Source organism: Spermophilus citellus, assembly GCF_964194105.1.
Source record: "Spermophilus citellus genome assembly, chromosome: 6".
Lineage (NCBI taxonomy): Eukaryota > Metazoa > Chordata > Mammalia > Rodentia > Sciuridae > Spermophilus > Spermophilus citellus.
Genome location: NC_138187.1, coordinates 134,689,084 through 134,705,917, shown reverse-complemented (window position 1 = coordinate 134,705,917; position 16,834 = coordinate 134,689,084). Strand labels below are relative to the sequence as shown.

Here is a 16,834-nt window from a genome sequence, read left to right as displayed (position 1 = left end):
AAACAAGGCATTCAGGGGAGAAGAACGTGGGCAAAGGCACAGGGTACCGAGGGGCAGGCGTCTCTAGGATCTCAGGCGGCCCAGCCCCTCGTCCATGGAGAGATCAAGGTTGTGACTTGTGTGACTCTGGCTCAGCCAGATGTGGAGCTTCCTTTTCTGCAGATCCTTAAGAAATGATGTGGTGGTGTTGGGGCTGGGGGCTGCAAATATAGTTGAGCCCAAGAAAAGGAAAGGGAATGGCTTACAGAGCCTCCCACTAGTTGATCACAGGCCTCCATCCTGGTAAACTTGGACTTGGCCTTGAAATTCTCCAATCTGCTCTCCAAGCGTTTGCAGGAGGGACACCAGAAGTAACCTGAACCTCCCTGACTGTGGGCCAGGGGACTAATATCAGACTCAGGGAAGATTGTTTTGCTTGAAGCCAGCTCACACAGGGGACAGGAGCCCGACATGGTCATTATGTCCTGTCTCTCTACCCCACCCCTTTTCTTCTGAGCTGTTGAGCTCTGTGTCTTGAGTTCTTTTCTCCCAGCTGTTGGATTCATCTGTTCACAAACATTTAACGAGCCTGTGTTACCTCCCTGAGACACTGCTGTGGACACACAGAGTGGCTGTTCCTCATTTAGATAGAGGGGAGCAAGCAGGTGGCTGCCTTGTGACGTGGTGAGCGCTGCACTGGTTGTGGAAAAGGGCGGGGGCTGTGGGAGCCCAGAGGAGCCTGGCCTAAGAGCAGGCTGAGTGAGGCTCTGTGGGCCCTTTTAGGGAAAGGACCACTGAAAGCTGGATACCAGGTGGAGTGACAGGTAGCTCAAGTTTATAAATCTGAGGCAGTGAGTTCTATTGTCATTTTTTTTCTTTCCCCGGTGTGTTAAAGAGTTGCATGTCCAGTAAAATATATATGTCTGCCTGCCCAGGGAAAATCACCGAGGCTCCCGGGTAACAGGAGTTTATAATGGCCTAGAAAATGCAGGAAAATCTTTAGAGTGAGTTCCTGGTCTCCATTAAAAGCATTTATGTGTCTGGGGAGCCATTTCCCTCTGACTTGTGTCTGACAATGGAACACAGGCTGAGATCTAAGGCAGGAGGACAGAGGCTCACGTGTGTGGCTGGACAGGGCCAGTGTTCACTGGGAGCATGAGCAGGACTGCCTCTAAATCTCCCTGCAGGCAGGCCCCGGATGAGGCACGTGGAAAGAGCAGAGAGGGGAATCTGGTCTCTGCTTCTGGGAAGTCAAGGCAGCCACACTGTCAAGAGAAACTGGCAGAGAGAGGAGCTGCTGGTGCTGGAGAGGCAGAAAGCAAGGGTTGGGACAATAGGTCAGGCAATTGGGAGGGGAGGGATTGCATGAAAGTTTCCTGGAGGAAGTGAGCTGGGGAGAGGGATGTGATGGGTGGTCCATCAGAGAGGAGGACATAAGGTAGCAAATGGGGACATGAGGTTGTCTCCCTGCCCATCTCTTGACCACAAAGGCCTGTGGAGAAGGACGTTAGGAGGTGGGTGAATGGAAGGGCAGGTGCCATCTGACTGTGTGCTAAGGGATGTCTTGACTCAAAGGCCTTTACTGAGGACCTACTGCACCCCGGGCTTAGGCCAGGTGCCCCGTGTTCAAAGACAGATTGCATAGGGCCTCTATATGAGGCAGACAGCCCTGTGAAGAGGCGTGGGTGGTCAAGGGGCCGTGGTGGATGTCCATCACATGCGCCAGCCAGGACCCTGAGAAAGGAATAGTGATTTCTACCAAGAGGAGGGCTCAGAGGAAGGGCGGTCTGCATTCCTCAAGCTACATTTCCTGGACACAGGCCGCTGCCCAGTGCTGCTGATGTGGGGTGGGGGAGACAAGAGCAGCAGAGACCAGGAGCTGTCACTGCAAAGACAGTGTGTGCTCTTAGACAGGGACTCAGAGAACCAGTGTTCTGGAGCCTGAAGGGGAAGTGATCTCTGGAGTGGCCGTGGAGGGCTCTGGGAGAAGATGTGACTTAAACTGGGGGCCTTCAGGGCTGGGGGGCATGTCCCAGCAAGAAAGGCCCTTCAGATGGGAACAGTTGGAGAGAGGGGTGAGCAATGATGGGGGGCCTGGATGGGTGTGGGGGGAGGGGGCATGTGAAGAAATAAAGACCAGGCCAACAGATTACCATAGAAAGCCTTGAGTGCAGGCCACCAGCCCTGTGTCATCTGAGAGATGCTGAGGTTTCATGTTGCAGAGGCTCAAGGTTCTGTGGATGGGGTGTGCTCTTGGACTCCTTAGCTGGGACTTGGGGACTGGGGGAAGGGTCTGTCTGAAGCCATCTGGGCCATCCCCCAGCCTCCAGCCAGGGCTTGGTGTCATGTGCAAAATTCCCTTTTCCCAGGGTGTCTCCCAGTTTGGCTTCTTAGTGGGGGAGGGGACACACACAGTCATCAATTCAGTCCAGACTCTGCTCACGCCTGTCCCCAGGAGCAAAGCCTTGGCCTGCTGTTCCCATGGCAACCGCCTGTCAGTGCCTAGCATAGGAGGGTGCAGAGCACAGGGAGCTGAAGGAGACCAGCAGCCCCCTCCGCATCACTGGGGACTCCCCCAGTTGGGGTGTAAGGATACAGGGGAAGTAGGAGCCATGGCCAGGAAACCTGGAGGGCCAAGGACTCCCTTTGTTCACTGAAGGAGCTGCAGCTAGGCCCAGGCAGCTGATTGCCCATCTTTTCTCCCATCCCTCCTTCTGAGCCTAGGGTGTCCCCTTTGCATCCTGCTCATTAAAGATAGATGACCCTGGGGAGGCTGGGGGCAGGGGTCACCAGCTGCTAGGGCTTCTTGCCCTGAGATGGGCTGGGGATCATTTACAGGGAGAATGTGGCCAGGACCACCCGCCCTGGCTACTGGGGTGGGGGTGGGGCATCTCGGGAAGCTGGCCTAGTGAGTGGTCAGCAGCACGTTCTCAAGACTAGGTACGTCCTATTGACGAGTATTAGAAGTGAGTCAGGAGAGCCATAAATAGCTAGGAGTCTGTTCTCTGGGCTCCTTGCTCTTAGGTTGCATATTCATTGAGAAATGAGAGGCAGGTGAGATGCAGTCCTGAGAGGCACAGAGCCATCAACATGGGAGTTGGAGTCAGAGAGGCTGGGTTCAAATCCCAGCCTCACTGCCGAAACCAAAAGCAAATTGCTGATCAGTCTCTTTAAATGCAAGGGGAATTCTCAGCGCCTGCTTCACAGGATTGTGCAGGGCTTAACTGACATCATGAATGTGAAAAGAACCAGCACACAGTAGGCATTTACTAGGTGCTAGTTTGCCTCTGCACATAGAACGGATGAGATCAGTTCTGCGGGGAGGTCTGTGTAGTTCCAAGAATCGAGGTGGCCAGGCCTGAGGACTGTACCTGTTTTGTTCACCCAGTGCCCTGGAGCACTGCTTCTGGCCCAGCCCTCCCCAACTCTGAACTGGTCCCCAGGCCAGCCTCTTCCCTGCCCAGGCCTCTTGCCCCAACCTGGATGCCTTCAGGGGGGAAGATAAAGAGCACATGACATCTGGTGGCTTTTCCTTGTCCATCCAGGGCAGTGTCTCCTTTGCCTCCCCAGGGGTACTCTTGGTCACCTCCTTTCCGAGGCCCTTAGTGTAGGGCTGTCACTGCACTTTTGCCCTGTGTCCCGTTTCTGGTTCAAACGGACATTCTTGAGCACAGAGCACGGCTTTTCCTCTGCCTTCATTTTAGCAGTCACCAGAAGAAAAGAAGCCCCATCTGAGCAGGACATGGTGGCACATGCCTGTAACCCTAGTGACTTGGGAGCCTGAGGCAGGAGGATCCTAAGTCTAAGGCCAGCCTGGGCAACTTAGTGAGACCCTGTCCAAAAAAGAAAAAAAAAAAAAATGGATTGAGGGTGTAACTCAATGATAGGGTGCCCCTGGGTTCAATCCCTAGTAGCCAAAACAAAACCATCCGCCAATCAGTAAGTCATTATATTTAAAAGAAAAGAAACCACATCTGGCCAGCCAGGGGGGAAGGAGGGTATGGGGAAGGAGGCGTGGGGAAGGGGTTGGCACTTGGTACTGCAGACGAGTTGTTACTGATCTCACGGTGGCTTTGATGTTGCTGGGGCAGGGGCTTCGAGAAAGCCTGGGTACCTCCCAATCTCCCCCTCCACCCCACTGCCCCTTCCTGACCCTTCCTAGGCCTCCCTTCAGTGGGGGTGGAGAGATTCTCTGCTCTGGTCCAGCTCAGGCTGCCCCTCTGATTCTGGAGGAGAAGGCCCAGGACATGTGCTGCTGTTCACCCCTTCCCTCTCCTCTCCATCCCCCTCCCCCACCGTCAGCAGGGGACTATGGGGCTGATGCTGTCTCACAGAAGGGGAAACCGAGACCCAGAGAGGCTGAGCAGCCTAATCCCGGGCGTCAGAGGATGCTGAGGCCAGGACTCAGGGGTCTCAGGTTCCACCCAGGCACTGAGCCACAGGCACTGTGTTACGGTGTGTTGGTCCCCCTGACTTCTCCAGGGAGAGGCCAGCTAGGGTGCAGGGCAGGAGGTGGGAGCCGGACCCTCCACTCCCACGGGTGTTCCCCATGAAGGAGAGGGTGGCTGGTGACAGGAAGGAGGAGAGGGCTGAAGCTCTGCTTTGCTGGCAGCCGGTTCCCAGGCTCCTGCATGGAACAGGGCAGGAGAGAACTCTGAGCTCTCCGATTAGGCTATGGAGTGTGAGTACCATTGGTCTTGGCCAACAGGCTGTGCGGCCCGCCTGCCAGACACTCTAGGAAGGTTCTTCAGAGGCCAGAAGCTTTGCAGGTTCCAGAGCTGGGACAGAGCCCAGTGGGGAGAAAGGGCTCCCTCGAGGAAGTGTTGGACAGGAGTGGTGACTGCCAGCAAGGCCCGGCCTGGCTGGCAGCCCCAGTCTTGGAGGTAGAGAAATGCTTGGCCTGGCCGGTGGCCCGCTACTCCCCTGTGTCCTGGCAATTCTCTATCTCATTCATTCCATGGAGCGGAGGACAGGCCTCATCCTGTGATCTGTGGGGACGACGATTCCATCATATCAGTCAAGAAGGGCCTCCTGGTGTCCAGCCAGATTGTCTTTGCTGTCATTTAGAATTTATTTTGGAAAAAGCATGGATTTCAGAGCTAGGTTGGTGTTCAGATCTCTACCATACCATTTCCACAAGCTGTGTGACCTTAGGAAGTAAACCTGCCTCTCTGAGCAAGAGATCTGTGAAATGGGGGTGATTATACTTACCCTCTTAGAGTTGTTTTGTTCCAAGGACAGAATGCCTTTCAGTGTTTAGCTCCGCGCTCAGCACATGGAGGACACTCAGGAAATGCCATCTCCTTTCCTTTCTTTTTCCGTCACTGAGAACAGCCCACTTCAGCAAGCCTTATTAAGTGTCACTGTAGGATTTCTCTGCCTTCCTTAAAGCTGACATGGCTTCCTGCTTCGATTTGTCCCAAGCTGTTAGGGGAGTTCTTGGGCCTTGGGGCGAAGGCTGAGGATCCCCTGTGGTGGACAGCAGAGAGTTGAGGGGGGTTGGTGACCCCGGAACCCTCCAGGGAGGCAGCCATTCCAGGTGGATGTCGGAGCGGACGCTCTGAGGGCAGAGCAGGAGGTTGGGGAACAGGGAAGTGTGGGCGGTCTCCTTAGGTGACCTGGGGCAGCCCCACCTGGCCCAGACGCTGCCCTGAGCTCCTTCCCTCACAGTCCTCAAAGCTTGCCTCTGAGCTAGCGGGCACGGTCATCTTGATTCAGTCACTGCCCCTGGTCAATTCTGGAAAAGGAGGGGCCGTCAGGGATGGAGGGGCAGGTGTGAGGGTGGAGGCCTGGATGGGGAGTCAGAGTGGACGGTCGGAATGGAAACAAAAGGCAGAGACGCCCCTCACCAGCCTCGCTCACCTGGGCAGCTGGTTCTGCTCTGCCACTGACTTGAGTCATGTTCTCCAGCAAGCTTCTGCCTAACCCACGCTGGGCCTCAGCCTCGGCCCTACCTGGAGAATGGGCTTAATGCACTGAAGACAGTCACCTTCCAGAAAAAGAGCTGGTAATACTGGAACACACCAACCCCAGAGGGCTCCAGCAGGCAGCCTAGCCTGAAGAGCTCTCCGGAAGGTTCTCTATCCATGCTGCGGGAGCTCCTAGCCAAAGGAGCCAGGTGGCTATCCAGCACTTAAAATGTGGCTGGTGTAACCTAATGTAACTGAGCCACTCAGCTTTTTATTTAATTTTAATTAATTTAAATATCAAAGATGTTCAACATCATTAATCATTAGGAAAATGCAGATGAAATCTACAGTGAGATCCCTTCACACCCACAAGGATGACTATCCTAAAAATGACAATACTGTGTGTTGGTGAGGATGTGGAGAAGTCGGAACTCTCATGCTCAGCTGCTGGGAATGAGAAATGGTGCAGATACTTTGGAGAACAGTCTGGCAATCCCTCAAAATGTTAAGCACAAGTTACCATATGACCCAGCGTTGCACTCCTAGGCATATATCCAAGAGAAATAAAAACAGATGTCCATATAAAAAACTTGTCCATGAATTTTCATAGTAGCATTATTCATAATAGGCAAAAGTGGAGATGAGCCAAGTGCCCATTGAATGATGAATGGATAAGCAAAACATGGCCATTGATACAATAGGATATTGATATGATAGAATATTATTCAGCCATGAAAAGGATCAAAGGGCAGATTGCCGATGAGTACAGGGTTTATTTTAAGGGTGAAAAAATATTCTGGAATTAGGTAGTGTGATGGGTGCACTTTGCAAATGTATTAAAAATCACTGAATTTTATATATATGTGTGTGTGTGTGTGTGTGTGTGTATTTATATTTATATTTATTTTTGGTACCGGGGATTGTACTTAGAGGTACTTAATCACTGAGCCATATCCTCAGCCCTTTTTATATTTTTTATTTAGAGACAGGGTCTCACTGAATTGCTTAGGGCCTTGCTAAGTTGCTGAGGCTGACTTTGAACTCACAATCCTCCTGCCTCAGCCTCCCAAGCCCAGCTTGAATTACATATTTTGAAGGGGTGAATTTTATCTCAATTCACATATAGGTTTTGGTATATCTCACCTTCTTGGCTAGTGGCTCCAGTATCAGACAAGGCAGCTCAGTATCAGTATCAGGAGTCGGCATCCGGGTTACGGTTCTGGCTGTGCCATTTGCTGTTATGTCGTCTTGGACAGGGTACTTCGTATCTCTGGGCTTTGGATTTTTCAACTACAGAATGGGGAGAATGACTCGGCCACCTCAGGCTTGTCATGAGGATGGAAAGGGCTCATATACATAAAGCTCTAGAGCAGTGCTTGGCCCGCAGCGGAGTCATCCGCCACTAGTTTCAAAACCAGAAATCCCCCCCCTCTTCCAATTGTCCTGTACACTTGGGCCCCACCCCTCCCCACTCTCCTCCACTTTCCCCGCCCCCCTGCCTGCAGATGGTTGTCTCCACTGTGTAAACTGTTGCTATAACAACCACTCCCAGCTCCCAGCAGCAGTGACGTCGTTGGAGCAGGGTGTCACATGAAGGGTCTGAGCGACATTGATAATGGAAAACCTTTTCAGTAGAGCCTGAGGCTCCCTGGGCAGAAGAGTCAGGGCCTGTCAGGGAACAGGGGTCTGTCTGTCTGTGTCTCCAGGCTCAGGCAGGCAGGCAGGCCATGCTTTGCTCGGGGCCTGTTCTGTAAGCCCAGCCCAGAGTTTCAAGGCTTTAAAGGAGAGAAGGCTGAATGTGCTTGACCTGACATTCAGGGGGAAATGGGGCAGGAGGTGTTTCTCTGGAAGCAAAGAGGACAAAATTGACAAAACTAGGACTCTTTCCAAACAGGGCTGCAGGCCAGGGCCTCTCCTGGTCCACAGCCCTTAGCATTGACTGCCTTTGACCTAACAAGTCCTTCCCTAAGGTGATATCCATGCTAGGTAAGATATTAAGAAGTGTCAGTTGCCTGGGCTCTGTAACACTGGCAATCCCAGTGACTTGGAAGGCAGGACGATCTCAAGTTCAATGCCAATTTCAGCAACTTAGTGAGACCCTGTCTCAAAAAATAAAAAGAAATGAGGTTGTAGCTCAACGGCAAAGCACCTTGGGTTTAATCATCAGTGCCCCCCCCCAAAAAAAAAGAAAGAAAGAAAGAAAGAAAGAAAGAAAGAAAGAAAGAAAGAAAGAAAGAAAATAAATGAATGGCTTTCCCCTGGAACTTAAAGTTTTCACCGAAAGTTCTCTGCACAAGGCTGAGCAAGACTGAGCTGCTCCCAAGGGCCCAAGAGAGCTGTGTCCTGACCGGTCAACCATGTGCTGTGCCCTCTGGTTCACTTCCTGCCCTCAGCTCACTGCAGAGAGAGGATCACTCTTCCTAGAAAGGGCCATGGTGAGCCAGGCATGGAGGTGCATGCCTGTAATCCTGCAGAGTCAGGAGGATCACAAGTTCAAAGTCAGCCCTAGAAAATTTAGTGAGACCCTGTCTCAAAATAGAAAATAAAAAGGGCTGGGCATGTAGCCCAATGGCAGATCACTTGCCTGGCATGTGTGAATCCTGGGTTCAATCCCCACCAGTGGAGGGAGAGAAAAAGAGAGAGAGAGAACACCATGGCGGGGGAGAGGGGTGACTGTCCTCTCTGCTCATCAGGTAGGCTACCTGCATCAAGAGCATTGTAGAGGAACAGAGATGAGATCTCCGCAGCACAGATTTGAACTCCGATCTACTTCCTCAGGCATTGGGGTGCCTCAGGGTCAGCTGGAGTCTCTCTAGAACTTTGGCCCCCATTCTGAACTTGCCATGTGGGTCCCCAGAGCCCTCTCACATGCCCAGGGCTGGTTAGCTAATTCCTTCCCCAAGAATAAGGCAGGCCCAGGCATAGGCACTGTAGCCCTTGACCCTCCTCCCAGGACCACAGAACGCCCCATCCCACCCACAGGCTGGGGGTCCAGGGGAGGATGCGCCCTGCAGAGCCTGGGAGGAAAGGGGCCAAGCCGAATGCTGAGGAAAAGAGCTTTGTGCCCTTTTCTGGAGCCTGGGAGCCAGACAGCTGCGGGTCCTGCAGCACTGCGGCAACTTCAAGGCCACAAGCCGCTGAGGACCGGCAGCGCCCCCTTGTGGCCCTTCTTAGCAATGAGCCCCAGAGACCCTTTCGGGGACTGGAGTGGGATGGCGTCCTCTGGCTGTAAGATTAAAGAGCAGAATTTAGGTGAATTTTTATCTAAGGTCTGGAGATGTAGCAGTGGGCTTTGCCAGAGAACAGACAGTGGGCTTGTGCCCAGAGACTGGATTTGGCCTTAAGACCAGGGACATTTTTCCTGGCCACCTGGCATTGGGAAGTTAAGACCTGGTTTTGTGATGGACATTCTAGTCTAGTGGTATGCAATAAGAAGTGAGGATTTCCCAAAATGTGAACTTCTGATCACATCATATGCTGTGGGAACTGGTAAAGCTTCGGCTTCCTGGAACCCATCTCTAACTACTGAATCAAAATCTTTGGGAGTGACATTCTGGCATTCGTGTTTTTAAGACACTTGGGGAAGAAACATATTCACATGGATTTTAGCCAAGTACAAAGCCATAGGGCCAGACTGGGTAGGGGCTTGGGTGTCCTCTACCCAACCTCTCATTTACAGATTTGCACACTGAGGCTCAGAGAGGGGAAGTAATTTACCCCAAGGCCCCACAGCCAATTAGTATGTGCCCTGGGGAAAATCAAGCTAGAACTCTTCCCACGTGCCCTAAGTTGCTTTGCCCACATTTCCCTCTTCACAGTTCCACTTAGCCCCAATCTGAGCCTTTTCATTCAGTGAAAATCAGAACTGTTGGCGACCTGGAAAGATCCTGCCTGGTGGTCCCAGACCAGAGTGGCAATGCGTGCCCCTCTCTCTGGCCCCAGATTTGCTTCTAGATCCTAATTTTCCTTTGCCCATCTCACACATCCACATGGCCAGTTCATGATTTCTTTCGCCCTGGTGTTCTCTGGGTACGCGACCTGGGCAGCATCACACAACAGGAGGTCCTCGGGACCCTTGGCTCCAGCTTGACTCTCTCACTGATTGAGCAGGTCTGGGATCCTTGGGGACAAGGATAAAATCCCTGGGAGCTGCTGTAAGGAGCAAGAGCACTGAGCAGATATAAGCTTGTGATCTGCTGCGCTGCGGGGTTCTGTGACAGCCGCCTCTGCCAATATTGTGACTTAAGTGGGGGGATAAGTGGAATGATAGGATTAGTAACAGCATAAATAGTCCTCTGCCTGCACGTTCCATGGAAATGGGGTGCCTCTGGCATGGAGGCTTACCCACCCAGCGTTGGGGCCTGGGAGTTCAACAGATGGTGAGGGAAAGCAGTGGACAGAGGAGTGGAGTTACCCTAGGGACAAGTTGCTGTGCTCTTCTTGACGTCAGAGGAGACCTGTCTGCTGGGTCACCTGTCAGTTTTCAGACCTGTCCCAGCTCCACTGCAGAGCCGGACCTGCACAGACTTCAGGGTGGGAGGGAAGCCAGCCTGAGGCCGCTGGTGGCAGGACCTGAGCGGTGGGCGGAGACCTGGGATTTGTGGGTAGTCGAGGAGCAAGCTGCAGGGGCCTGTGTTGCCCTCTCTTTCTGGCTGGAGTTTGAAGGTTTGTGTCCTTGAGCGAAGGAGAGGGATTAAAATGATTCAGCTTCCCAAAGACTTCAGACTCCCTGAAAACACAAAATGGTTATCAGTGGACACTGGTGGTGATGTGTTCAAATAAGCTCCCGAGAATCTTTTGCACTTGCTGTATGAACTATTCCTGGGAGAAAGTGGCCCATTGGCGAGGGATGGAAATCTTTCTGTTAAAGAGACATTTGTCTTTGGGGTGGCTTCTATTAAAATGATATTTGACATGTGTGCACAAGAAGCCCCAAAGTGTGACAAATTTCAGAATTTAAGGGAGAGACCTGAACACTGTCCTGGAGATAAAATAGGGTCAGGGGTTTTTTTTTTTTTAATACCAGGGATTGACCCCAGAGGCATTTTACTACTAAGCCACATCCCTAGCCTTTATGATTATTATTATTATTATTATTATTATTATTATTATTTTGACACAGGGTCTCACTAAATTGCTTTGGATCTCCCTAAGTTGCTGAGGCTGGCCTTGAACTTGTGAACCTCCTGCCTCAGCTTCCAGAGTTGCTGGGATTATAGGATTAGTAACAGCATAAGCCACCATGCCATCTTTTCTTGAGAATTGTTGAGAACGTGTGTGTGTGTGTGTGTGTGTGTGTGTGTGTACGCGCATACACACAGAGACAGAGATATGTTTAATCCTTCCTGTTTTCAGATCACTTACCCTCACCTGGATGTCTAAATGGACCTAGTGCCATGGTTAATTCACATTGCAGTTCATCTCCTCTGCAGATACATCTCAGGCCCATAGTGCTGAGCTGCACAGACAATGGTGGAATGAGCCCTGCGTCAGGAGTCACTCCTGCCCTGCCACTCACTCACTGCCTAGGTTCCCTCTCTGGGCCTGAGGGATAGGTTGTTTCTAAGCCGCCCCAAACACAAATGTCTCTCTAACACAAAAATTTCCAGCCCTAGCCAGCAGGTCACTTTCTCTCAGGAATAGTTCATACAGCAACTGCAAAAGATTCTCGGGAACTTATTTGAACACATCACCACCAGTATTCGTTGGTAACCATTTTGTGTTTGCAGGGAGTAAGAAGTCTTTGGAAAGCTGAATCACTTTTATCCCTCTCCTCCACTCAAGGACACAAACCTTCAAACTCCAGCCAGAGAGAAAGGGCTCTGCAGGCCCCTGCAGCTTGCTTCTCAATTACCCATAAATCCATATAAGTCTGTAAAATTGAAAGGGCGAGACGAGCTTGGTGGCTCATTCCTATAATCCCAGCTGCTCAGGAAGCTGAGGCAGGAGGATAGAAAGTTGGAGGCCATCCTGGGCAACGTAAGAAGACCCTGTCTCAAAAAACAAAAAGGCTGGAGACATAACTGTGGAAGAGCACTTGCCTAGCATGTTCAAGGCCTCAAGGCCCTGGGTTCGGTTCCCAGTACAGTGATGCTTTCAAGCCCTGGAATGGTATGACTTAACGTTCTCCCTCTTGGTTCACTTCTGCTCCTCCTGTTGGTCCCCACTGTGTCCAGCCTCTCACAGCAAAAGCCAGCCTAGAAGTCAGGTGCAAATCCAGTCCTCTGTGGCCTCTGCCCTGGGCTAAACTGCTCATGTGGGTTTGCGAACATTGGTGGAAGTAATTAAGTTTTCACCAGTTATTGCGGTTTACTTAATTGTCAGCTAATAATTAAAACTTTATAGAATGTGGGGAAATCCGACTGCTGGGTGATGGATCCCCTGGAGCCTCCTCCTTCCCAAACTTCCCTGCCTCTGCCAGGGCTCTTGCCACAGTTGGAGGCTTCCCCATCTATTGCTACACCATATTTTTGGACTGCTGGTCTCTGGGGCCCCTGAGGCCCAGCACATCCCCCAGCTGAGACTGGCTCCCAGAGAAGCGGGTAGTCAGACCTAACAGTGCAGAGACAAGCTCTCATTGCTACCCCCTCTGTCCCCCAGTTCCAGGTATGCGGGCCTCACCCAGCCAGAGCGAGGTCCTACCCATTTGTGAAGGAAAGGCAGGGAACCAGCCCCAGCACAAGTCTGTGCCCATTGTCATCCAGACATCTGTAGAGTACCTACTGTGTGCCAGGCACCATGCTAAGCACATTGGAGGATTAGCCCTTTAAGCCTCACAGTGACCTTACCACGAGGGTGTTCTTACCCTCCCCATTTGCAGAAAACAAAACTGCAGCAAGGAAAGGTGACTGTTCAAGGTCAACCCAGCTGGAAAGAGGCAGTGCCAGGACCTGAAACCCAAGACTTTCTGACTCTAAGAACTATTTTCTTATCACTACACTGCAGGCCAGCTTGCTTGGGTATCTCAATCTCTTAATTCTCAGCTAATAATTTAAACTTTATAGAGCCAATTTCTTGGTTAGCAAGTTCCAGGTCCTGCCTTCCAGAGGAAGCCCATTTCCCCTCTTCTGACATCGGGGCAACTGGAAGAACCATATTTACATCATCCTCCCATGGCACCATGGGCCTTCCCTTCTCCCTGTAGCTTCTCGTAGTCATCTTTCTCCTTCTTCTACAATGGGACACATGTCCACCCAAATCCCTCCATGCAGATGTCTGCAAAATTGCAGAACTTGGTGAGGGTTCCCACAAACCATTGTCTGGACCACAAATAGGTGTGTGTGTGTCTGGAGGCATGTGCATGTAATCCAAGGCACCATATTATAGTGGCTTAAACAGGTTTCCCTTTAAAGAGAAAGGACAGAGAGGAGAGAGACTTTCTAGTGACACAACATCCATTTTATTCCTGGTACTGAAGATTGAACCCAGAGGTGCTTTATCACTGAGTTACATCCTAGACCTGTTTTTTTTTTAATCAAATTAAACAATAAGGAATAACCTGCCTGATGTCACGCCTAGCATGTGGTAAAACATTCAGCAGCCGGGGTTATTTGCACCTGTGTTCCTGCACCTGCATGTCAGATATATTTGATTTTTAACATGGGCAATATACACTCTGTGTTCTTGCATAAGAGCCACTAGTGGGTAGAAAGAAATACCACCCCAGCCTGCACATGCCCCAGTGCATGTTGGGAGGATGCTGCTGACTGTGGCCACTGGGAGTTACCCTGGGGATGGTTGGTCGGGGGAGACTCTTATTTCTCTTGTGAGCCTGAAGAGCATGTATATCCTCCCCAGTTGCTCCATTTGCAGGGAAAGGCTTGGAGAGGCAGCTGGGATAACATCATGAGCCTCCCTTCACCCCACAGACATTAGTGTCACCCCAGGATTGGTAGGAGCCCTACGTGGCCTCCCTCCAACACTGGAGGGAGTGTTTGCTTCCCTCTCTCTCTCTTTCTCTCTCTCCCTGGCCCACTCTTGAAGCTGGAATCTATTCTGCAAGAGCTAAGAGCATGGGCCACTCCCAGGCCCTCAAAGTATCAGGGTAGGTAGTGTCCTGACCTGCCTGCAATGAAGAAGAATGGGGTAGTTTGCTGGCCGAGGCCTGGGCCTGGCAAGAACTGGATTGGCTTGGACAGGAGCTTGATCTCACTGGCACAAAGGTGCCACGTAGACAGTGTCCTGAGCACTTCCCATAATGTGGGACACCAGGGGAGGTGGGCCACCAGATTCCTCCATCTTTGCTGTGTCTTAGGTGACCCTTAGGCCCACCCCACACCCTGACCAAACAGTTGATGGGGACACGTGGCAGCAGCCTCCAAGGCATCTTGGCATAGCCAATAAAACACACCATTGCACTTGGAGGTTTCTGTGGTCTTCCACTCTGTCCCTGGGCCTCACCCTCGTGGGACTCGTGAGAAAGTGCTAAAATTTAGTCATAGGTTGGGGATCAGGGGTGGAGCAGGATGAGGGTTGGGTATGGGTGAGGGTGAAAGGTGAGGTGAATTCCTTGCAAATGCAACTTACTCATGTTTAAAAGCTAAAAATGTAAAAAAAAAAATGCCTTGGGGGATCATGAATGTGAATGTCAGTTTGCGCCCCCCACCCCAAACCTGAGCAAAGCACCTGCATCCTCTTGAGCCCTGAGGCCTGCCCTTCGTATGCTTGCAAGTCCTCTCATCCTTGGGCTGAAGCTGCACAATCCTTCCTGCTTAGGGTTGTGTCTGTCACCCAGGAATGTAAAGGACAGCTGGACTTCTCAGGAGCTCACACACCCCTTGAGCAGAGCCTTGGAGATGCAGGGTGGTGTACCCAGGATGACCACCAGGCGGCACTGCCAGGGCACGAGGAAGCCCTGGCCAGTCCTGGCCTGGGAGTTGAGAGAGCGGATCCTGGTCACTTCCCTAGCAAATGAAGCCCTGTCGTAATTCCCGATGCGGGCCACAGACCTCCACCTGTGGGGAGGCTGCCCACAGTCAGATCTTCCTCCATTAGCATGTCTCTGCCATCATAGCTAGCCACCTCCCTGGACCTCAGCCATCTCTGAGGTCCAGTGACTGCATCAGTTCCAGGCATCTTTGGGACTCTAGTTTTTGGCAGGTCCGGAATATTATGGGGTACTCCTGCCCCACTCCGTGGACGTGAAATGAGGTGGGGACTAGGGGGAGGGTCTTTGAGGGAAGAGACACGGGAAAAGAGGGCACTTGTGACTGCTGCAGTGAGAAGACGGACAGAGGGCAGTGTCCCATTCTTGGTCACTACTAGGACGTTAAGTTCTAGATTCCTACCACCCCTCCTCCAGGCCCTCGGTCCTAGAGCATTACAGAATGCAGAGTGACCTCCTTGAACCTGGCCTTTGTGTGACTTCAACAGTTTTCCCCTTAAAGAGAGAGAGAGGACAGAGAGGAGAGAAATATCTTTCTAGTGTCACAATATCCATTTTCCCCCCTGTACTGGGGATTGAACCCAGGGGCGCCTTATCACTGAGTTACATCCCAGACCTATTTATTTTTTTTTATTTTGAGAGAGGATCTCACTATACTGCTGAGGCTCACCTTGAACCCTAACCCTCCTGCTTCAGCCTCCTAAATTGCTGTGATCACAGACGTGTGCCACCATTCCTGATAGTATCCAGCCATTCTTGAAATATTCATTAAGCACTTACTATGTGCAGTCACCGTGCTTGATGCTGCTGGTGAAGAGATGCTCTGTTATATACTGAAAAAATATTAGTTTCTTTCTGGGTTCAACTCTGCCCCATACTTCATGTTGGCTGCGTGACATTAGGCAATTTACTTGATCTCTCTGAGTCTCAGTTTTCTCTTTGTAAAACAGGACATCAGCACACATCTCCCAGAAATGTTGTAAGGATTCAACTAGATGATGTATGCCAGTGATTGGGCACACACACAAGTCTCAGAGTAAACTTGGTCCCCTTCCCCTTTGGAAAGACACACCCCTTGGACATATGTGCGCCTGTCCCTCATCTTGCCAAGCCCATAGAAGGCATCATCCTGACCCAGAAACCCGTGTCTTGGCAGCAGCTTCGTGGTCCCCACATAGGCATTTTTAGAATTAAACCTTAAAATATATATGTATACACTTTTTGACCCTGTCTGTGTTCCATGCCAAGCCATCAGTTGAAACCACGGAGCAGCTCACAAGGTGATGCTCGCCAGGATAAATAGGCATTGGCAGCCAAAGAGGTGACACCAATACTGGACAGAGTGCAGACTGCTGGCACAGAGGCCTGCCATTTGTCCCTGTTCCTTGCCACCAACATGGAGGGCTGGATACTTGGCACTGGCCATGAGAATATGGGGTAGGGGGCAGAGCAGACCCCCCAAACTGGGAAATGAGAGATGGCTGGGCCAGGGTGTGGAGCTTGTCCTAGAGATGGTACCTCAAAGGCTCTGGAGAGGGTGGCACAGCATGTACCCTGCCCACCCCACGCGGCTTCCCTTGGCCAACAATCATGGCAGCCAGTTGCCAGTGACCTGAGCTCAGTCTTGAAGAAAAATACCGTTCAAGGGATTCAGAAACGTGTCCTCTGGCCACCAAAAGGAGCTGGCTCTCCAACTGAGTCGGTGGGTCAAGGAGGGACAGAGGGGCAAGATGGCTCTTGCAGAGGGCTCAGGAGGCAATATGGATGGAGGGGAAGGGAAGTCTCCAGAGAGACAGAATTCCCCTGTTTTCTCCGTTGTTTCACCTTCATCTGTCTCAGTCTTTGATGCTCCTGCTGCAGTCAGATCTTCCTCCAGTAGCCTTGGGAGATCCTAAATGTGAATGTCAGCTTGCGCCCCCCACACCAAGGAGGCATTGGCTTGGTGGGTGGATTCCATTCAGTGACTCTAGACCCCAAAGTAACAGATAAACCACATGGAGCAGGGGCAGGTCCTCTTGGTTAGTGGCCTTGGGGCCTAGCATGGGGCATGATACCAAGCATA

The 16,834-nt window shown here is 51.5% G+C and overlaps 1 protein-coding gene across 3 annotated transcripts in view; it reads left to right on the top strand.

Moving 5' to 3' along the window:
• Positions 1–16,834, top strand: part of NAV1 (neuron navigator 1) — a 253,836-nt gene that overhangs the window by 134,235 nt on the left and 102,767 nt on the right. The window lies entirely within an intron of this gene.